Genomic DNA, 6,816 nt, shown 5'->3' with positions numbered 1-6,816 from the left:
CATTGTTTTTGCAAAGTTACACACTGATTTAATGTTAATTTTAGTGACCTCCGATTGGCGTAACCGGGTCTCATTACTGCCGACGTGAATTACAATCTTACCAAATTTACGCTTAGCCTTAGCCAGCAGTTTCAAATTTCCTTCAATGTCGCCTGCTCTGGCCCCCGGAAGACAATTGACTATGGTTGCTGGTGTCGCTAACTTCATATTTCGCAAAACAGTCGCCAATAACCAGAGTTTGATCCTCGGCGGGTGTGTCGTCGAGTGGGGAAAAACGGTTAGAGATGTGAACGGGTTGGCGGTGTACACGGGGCTTCTGTTTAGGGCTACGCTTCCTCCTCACAGTCACCCAGTCGGCCTGCTTTCCCGGCTGCTCGGGATCTGCCAGGGGGTAACTAACGGCGGCTAAGCTACCTTGGTCCGCACCGACTACAGGGGCCTGGCTAGCTGTAGAATTTTCCACGGTGCGGAGCCGAGTCTCCAATTCGCCCAGCCTGGCCTCCAAAGCTACGAATAAGCTACACTTATTACAAGTACCATTACTGCTAAAGGAGGCCGAGGAATAACTAAACATTTCACACCCAGAGCAGAAAAGTGCGGGAGAGACAGGAGAAGCCGCCATGCTAAATCGGCTAAGAGCTAGTAGCTACGCTAAGCTAGCGGATTCCTAAAAACACGCAAAGTGAATAATGTGTAAATAATTTAGAGGTGATTCAGCAGAAGGAGTGCTTTAGTTAAGGCACGTAAAGATTACACTGGGAAACAAATCGTAATCTAGATAACTAGATCAATCTAACTGCGCAGATTAAACAGCTAAGAGATACAGAAAAACACAGCTGTGCTCCGGAACAGGAAGTGATACAATACCGCAGTGAGAGCCAACCACCAGTAGAGGCCAAAAAACTTGATCACACGGAGCGAGTTGTTGTGGAAAGCTCCCAATACAGGGAGTATCATTATTTGCTGCAGGAGCTGCGTCTGGATGACAGCCGCTTTCAGCGATCCTTCCGCCTCTGCGGGACCCAGTTTGAGGATCTCCTGTCCCGTTCACGCGTGCACATGTAAACAATTAAAAAATTTTTTTTAACTCCGCTTCTTGCTGCAGCTCACTCCCCCCAAAACTCTGTCATAATTGTGTTTAGAAACCAGTCACCATTTGCTTTATTATACATCTGTGTAGATAATAAGTAAAATAATCTCCACGGATGATTCCCTCGCGTGCGCACGTAAAATAAAAAGAGAAAGAAACAACTCTCTCACTGCTGTGGTGCTGCTGCTCGCTCCAAAAACTCTGTCATAATTGTGAAATAAAGGACAAAAGAGACATAAGTCCTGCTCACAGGCTGCTACCAGAGACAGGACATGTTCACATCTTCAGTCAAACTCCAGACATCTCCACGTCACTACATATTCAGTCCCTGATTGGTCATCGCGGCGCAAAGAGATGAAAAAGTTCAGATTTTTCAACTTGGTGATGCGACGCAATATCGTGCTACAAAAACGCGCCAATCGCTCGAAATCGCTTCACTCGTGCCCATCGCGTCGCGCTGCGTGACTTGGCGCCAAAACGCTTCATTTCATAGGGATTACATGGAAACCTGTGGCTGCAGTTGCTCGTGTCGCTCCCGGCTGCCTGCAGGGGGCGCCAATTTGCCAGTTCCACACACAATGACCATTTTGCGGTAGAGATTTTTTTTTTCCAGTGCTTGTGCCCATGGTGCCGCCCCGCCAAAAATGGCACCCCGGGTGGCGGCCCGTACTAAGAACGTTTGATTGACTTGCTTTTCTCCCCTTTGAAGTTCTGCTCACATGTGAGATTTGACTGAAGAGGTGTCATGAAATAATTCTGTTTAGGAGTGTACTGCAGATTTAGACACTGTTTCTTCATGCATGTATGGAGGAGGCGGCACAGTGGATTATGGGTAAGCACTGTTGCCTCGTTCGGTTCCCACCTGGTCCTGCAGAACTGTAGCAAAAGTCACGTGTAAGAACACATCCACTCGAGTGGCCCAATTTTCACGGACACATGGATACACACGCACAGATCAAAATACGCATTTGCAAATACTTTTGCGCGCACACAGATTGCTATACGCATTTGTGGATCTGTGGATCAACAGATCAAAAGACAGAAAACAAAAAACAGAAAAACAAACAAAACTCAAACCCTGACACTTCTGTTTTTCAGTGTAACTGCTGTTAATTTTAGCTCATTATTTCACTCCTCTGTGAACCTTAGGAGTGGTTAGTATATTTGTTAGCGGTTAGCTCACACTTGCTTGGTTACACGCTTGAATTTTTCTGGTGCACATGGTACACTACTTTACATAAATTCTGCGTAATGCTGGCAGATAGGGTGGCTCTTTTAGAGAGCCGTCTCCATAAAGTAAACCAGCTTCTCAGCTCAGTGGTGATAGATGTTACGGGCACTCCAGACAAGATTAGTGTTGGGCTGGCTAGCGCATCCATTAGCATCAGCCTAGAAAAGCCGCTTTCGGCTTCCTGCTTTTCTCCCTTTATATCGCACCCTTTAGACACATACTTCGGTGTTTTGGGATTACCTTTCAGTGCTATGCTGATGATACTCACTTATACATGTCGATAACTGCTGGTAATCTCATCCACATAAAATCCTTCGAAGATTGCCTTGCATCAGTTAAAAGCTGGATGTCTACCAACTTCCTACTTTTAAACTCTGATAAAACTGACATGATGGTTCTTGGTCCAGTGAGACATTGGTAAATGGACTGCATTTATATAGCGCTTTTCCATCTGCATCAGACGCTCAAAGCGCTTTTACAATAATGCCTCACATTGACCCCAGTGTCAGTACTGCCATACAAGGCACTCACTACACACACACACACACACGGACCAACCAGGGATAACATTGTACTGCTTAAAACCATCTTCACCGGTTTCAATCTCATCTTGGGACTTGAAGAAATCATCCTAATGCACAAACAGCAGTGGTGCATCAGGGCTTCGTCATACAGTGGCGTGTATAAATTCCGACCCAATCTGAACTGGCAGTAAGGACTTAAACAGTCACATCCAAAAACTTTGAATTGTCAGGAATCTTCCACACAGAATCATCTGCCTTCATCGCTGACCTGCAGCAGGAGGAAGAAGTCATTGTCCAGAATCATCCGCACTGACATTCCCTCCAAAAAACGGTCAAATCAAAACTGACTTTTATACAGTAGTCTAGGTTTTCAGGGTTCACAACTTGACCACGAGTAATAACGGGGCTCACCTGTATCACAATGGTTTTCTCAATGATATTATGTTTATACTATGTGCAGTAACGTCTCAGATATGGTGTTAGAAACCACTTTCTCCACCAGATGGCGCTAGTTTAAAACGTGCTGTTGAACATGGTTTGGAGTAATGAAGTTTCTGTAACACAAATTGATGTTAAGCATCTGTGCATCAGAAAGCCGCAAACTTCAATGAAGTGTGTGTGTCACATTGGCATCAATTTGACCAGCTAATGCTTAGCCTAGGCTCGTGTGTCATACATCACACTGACCAAATGAGGAACCTTGGGGTAATTTTTCATCCTATGTTGTCCTTTGACCTTCACATTGGAGACATACAAGGACTGCTTTCTTCCACCTGCGAAATATAGTCAAGATTCGTCCCATCCTGTCTACGGCTGATGCCGAGATCCTGATTCATGTGTTTGTCTCTGAGATTGGAGTACTGCAATGTTCTGTTTTCTGGTTTACCGCAGTCCAGCATTAGGGGTCTCCAACTGATTCAAAATGCTGCTGCCAGACTTTTGACACAAAGCAGAATGTTTGACCACATCCATTTTGGCATTTCTTCACTGGCTTCCTTTCCCAGTGAGATCAGATTTTAAGGTTCTGCTAGTAGCCTATAAAATTGTTCACAGACTGGCACCTCCCTACCAAGCTGACCTACTTAAAGCCTACGTACCAGCTCGGGCTCTGCTTTCTCAGGGTGCAGGACTACTTTGTGTCCCGAGGGTGAATAAAAAGTCTGCGGGTCACAGAGTTTTCTCTTATCGTGCCCGTGTTCTGTGGAATGATCCTCCTGTGTCAAAACAGTCAGACTCTGTAGAGACTTTCAAGTCCAGACTTAAGACGCACTTATTTTCCCTTTCGTATGGCTACCATACTGCCATAGTATGTTACTATGCTGTTTACTCTTAAATTAATTTTATTATTAAACAGAGCAGGCCGCGGCCTCAACTTCATCTAAAGTCAGCACACCGAGTCAGTGGCTGGATTAAGGCATGTTGGGAATATTTAACCTAATATTCTCTATTTTCTTCTCAAAGTAATCTAAAAAATCTTGGGCTGTAAAAGGAGAGCGATTTACAGGTGGTTGTCCATGAATCAGTGTTGCCACCGTGTTGAGGAACTTTGAATTATACTTGAGTTTGTTGATCAGAGTAATAAGCCCACTTTGTAGCCAGTCGTGCATTCTTATCATCAAGAACAGTGTCATGTCACAAGAGATGGTATACGTCACATTTTGAATTACACCATTTACCTTCTAGACTTCTAGCATCCTGCTAGAAGTCTAGAAGGTCAGAGACCACCAATGCAAGAAGCATGATGTCAGTATTCGTGTCAGCAATACCACGTGCGAGAACCGAATCCAGGGTATTTCCACGAATGTTCATTCAGTAAGTGATCATTGAACCAAGGCGACTTTGCCTTTGGGGGCGCGGTTTTAATATAGGTGGAGCGATCATTTAGAAAAGAAGAACTTTGTGAGATGAATGTTATGTTTCCGACGCGTTCGGAGCACCGACCCAGCGTTTGAAAGGACCCAGCATAAAATAAGCAGAGCACGGTTCAAAAGGTAACAGAATTTAATAAACATAACAGTGAGTGACGTGCTAAACAACTAAAAAGTCCGCGGTCTGGTGAGGTGGAAACACGGCGCGCTCTCAACAGCGCAAACGGTCCGGAGCCACAGCAGTTCGGACCCAGGGACCCCGCCAACACCCCCCAGGTGGCTGCGACAAACCAAGTCTGAAGAAAGAAAACATGGAGGTGAGTCCAACTCCACACAGAGAGACACAACTCAAAGGTGCACGCAATCAGCAAACACTTCCTGGCTTAAATCTATACATCAGCTTCTCACCCTGCAGGCACGGAACAACTCAGTTCAAATCTCCACTGCAGCAGAAGCTGATTAGACAATTAGCATAACGTGACAGCTCACTAACACAAGGTGTGAGGGACACCAAATCCACTGTCATTACTTCATAAAAGTCACCAAAACCAAATTACCTCAGGAAGTGTGCTGAAGAGCGTGAGACCTCACCCAATCCTTCTTCACAGACTGTGGCATCAAACCTGGAGCGGTCTCTGCGTCCGTGATGTTGAGATTGTTCTCCTGACGTCGATCTCACACGTCTGCTCACAAGGTCGAGTCTCTGGCAATCACACACTGTGCATTCAAGGTTTAAATGCAGAAATCTCTGATCAAGACAAAATACACCACAGCTGTGAGTCCTGATGACCTGCACGTGAAAACAAGCCTCAGGTGTTCAGGGTGAGGTCCTAATGCTCAGCCACTCAGTCCTGAATGCATACCACCTGGTGGGAGAAACAGAAAACAAAAACCAAGCCAGCCAAACACCCCAGCCCACAACAGTACCCCACCCTCACGGGAAGCCTCCCGGCGACCACACGGACCTGGGCCAGAAAAAACAAAGCCCCCCTCCAGGGACCATGGCTGGAATGTTGGCTGGGAACAAAAAACACCTCCTGCAGCTTCAGTTTCAGCTCCTTGTGCTGACAATCCAGCTGGGAAAGGCCCGTCTCCAGGAGCTGTGCGTTACTGTGCTCTGACGACAGCTCCATCATCAGCTGCTCAACCTGCAATGTTAATTTCTTCATGCAGTCATTGATCATCTCAATGTTGAGCTTCTCTAGTTCTTCCTTCAGCTGGATAATGCACGCTTCCAGCCGCCTCTTCTCTGTCAACAGGGAACTTTGTGCCGAGACTATCACTCTCATCCTGGAGCTCATCCTTTCTCACCCTGAGCCTGTCTGCAGTAGACTGCTCCGCAGCTGACACTCCAGTGCAGAGATATCCTTTGTTGACTTTAATGATCTTGCCCTCTGTTTCATTTAGCAAACCTGTTAGAGTCTTCACCTCTGACTGCATCTTTGCGTTCATTCCTGTCGACTCTTACTTTAGTTCTTCACTTTGCATAATTTTGGCCAGGAGTTCTTGAACCTGTGCACTCAGCCTTCTTCCGACTGTGTGTTAAAGTCTGCTTAGTCATAAGACAAAAAAAGAAAAAAAAGACAAACACAAACAACCATACCAACCCCCCCTCCCCAGAGGACCGTCCCATCAAACCCCGGGAAGAGGAGAAAAGAAAAAACACAACCCAAACTTAAGCTTGCAAAAAAAAAAAAAAAAAAAACTCTTACACACCCCCCCCGGACGACATGTAGGGACCAACACCCCCCAGAGGACATCCCGCCAGCTCCAGGAGTAATAACCACAGCCGAGATCCCTCTGGGATCCAAAGTCACCCACAGGGACTCCCAGCGCCTCCCAGAGGACCGTTCCATCAAACCCCAGGAGACGCCACCCCCATGCCTAACAGACCCAGCCCCGGCCGTCTACGGCTAGATGGACCCACAGTCCTTTCCCCCCCCAGAAGACACCACAGTCACACCCTGAGGGCGGAAAAAAAAACCATACAAACAAAACAACAACCCCAACCCCACCCCCTCAGCACAGTGGAAACTGGAAGTATGTCCAGTGTCACCAACCACGACTATACCCCAAAAGTCAACCGGGAGGAGTGGAACAGCG

The 6,816-nt window shown here is 46.5% G+C and overlaps 1 long non-coding RNA gene across 1 annotated transcript; it reads left to right on the top strand.

The window, feature by feature from the left end:
• Positions 1-843: 843 nt before the first annotated feature.
• LOC117505115 lies at positions 844-3,204 on the top strand. Its single transcript, XR_004559030.1, has 3 exons — positions 844-855; positions 2,240-2,244; positions 3,130-3,204. It is a non-coding gene; the product is annotated as an uncharacterized LOC117505115 (long non-coding RNA).
• The last annotated feature ends 3,612 nt before the right edge of the window (positions 3,205-6,816 follow it).

Source organism: Thalassophryne amazonica, chromosome 23, assembly GCF_902500255.1.
Source record: "Thalassophryne amazonica chromosome 23, fThaAma1.1, whole genome shotgun sequence".
Classification (NCBI taxonomy): domain Eukaryota; kingdom Metazoa; phylum Chordata; class Actinopteri; order Batrachoidiformes; family Batrachoididae; genus Thalassophryne; species Thalassophryne amazonica.
The sequence above is the reverse complement of the archived record's forward strand: the minus strand, read 5'-3'. Positions and strand labels throughout refer to the sequence as shown.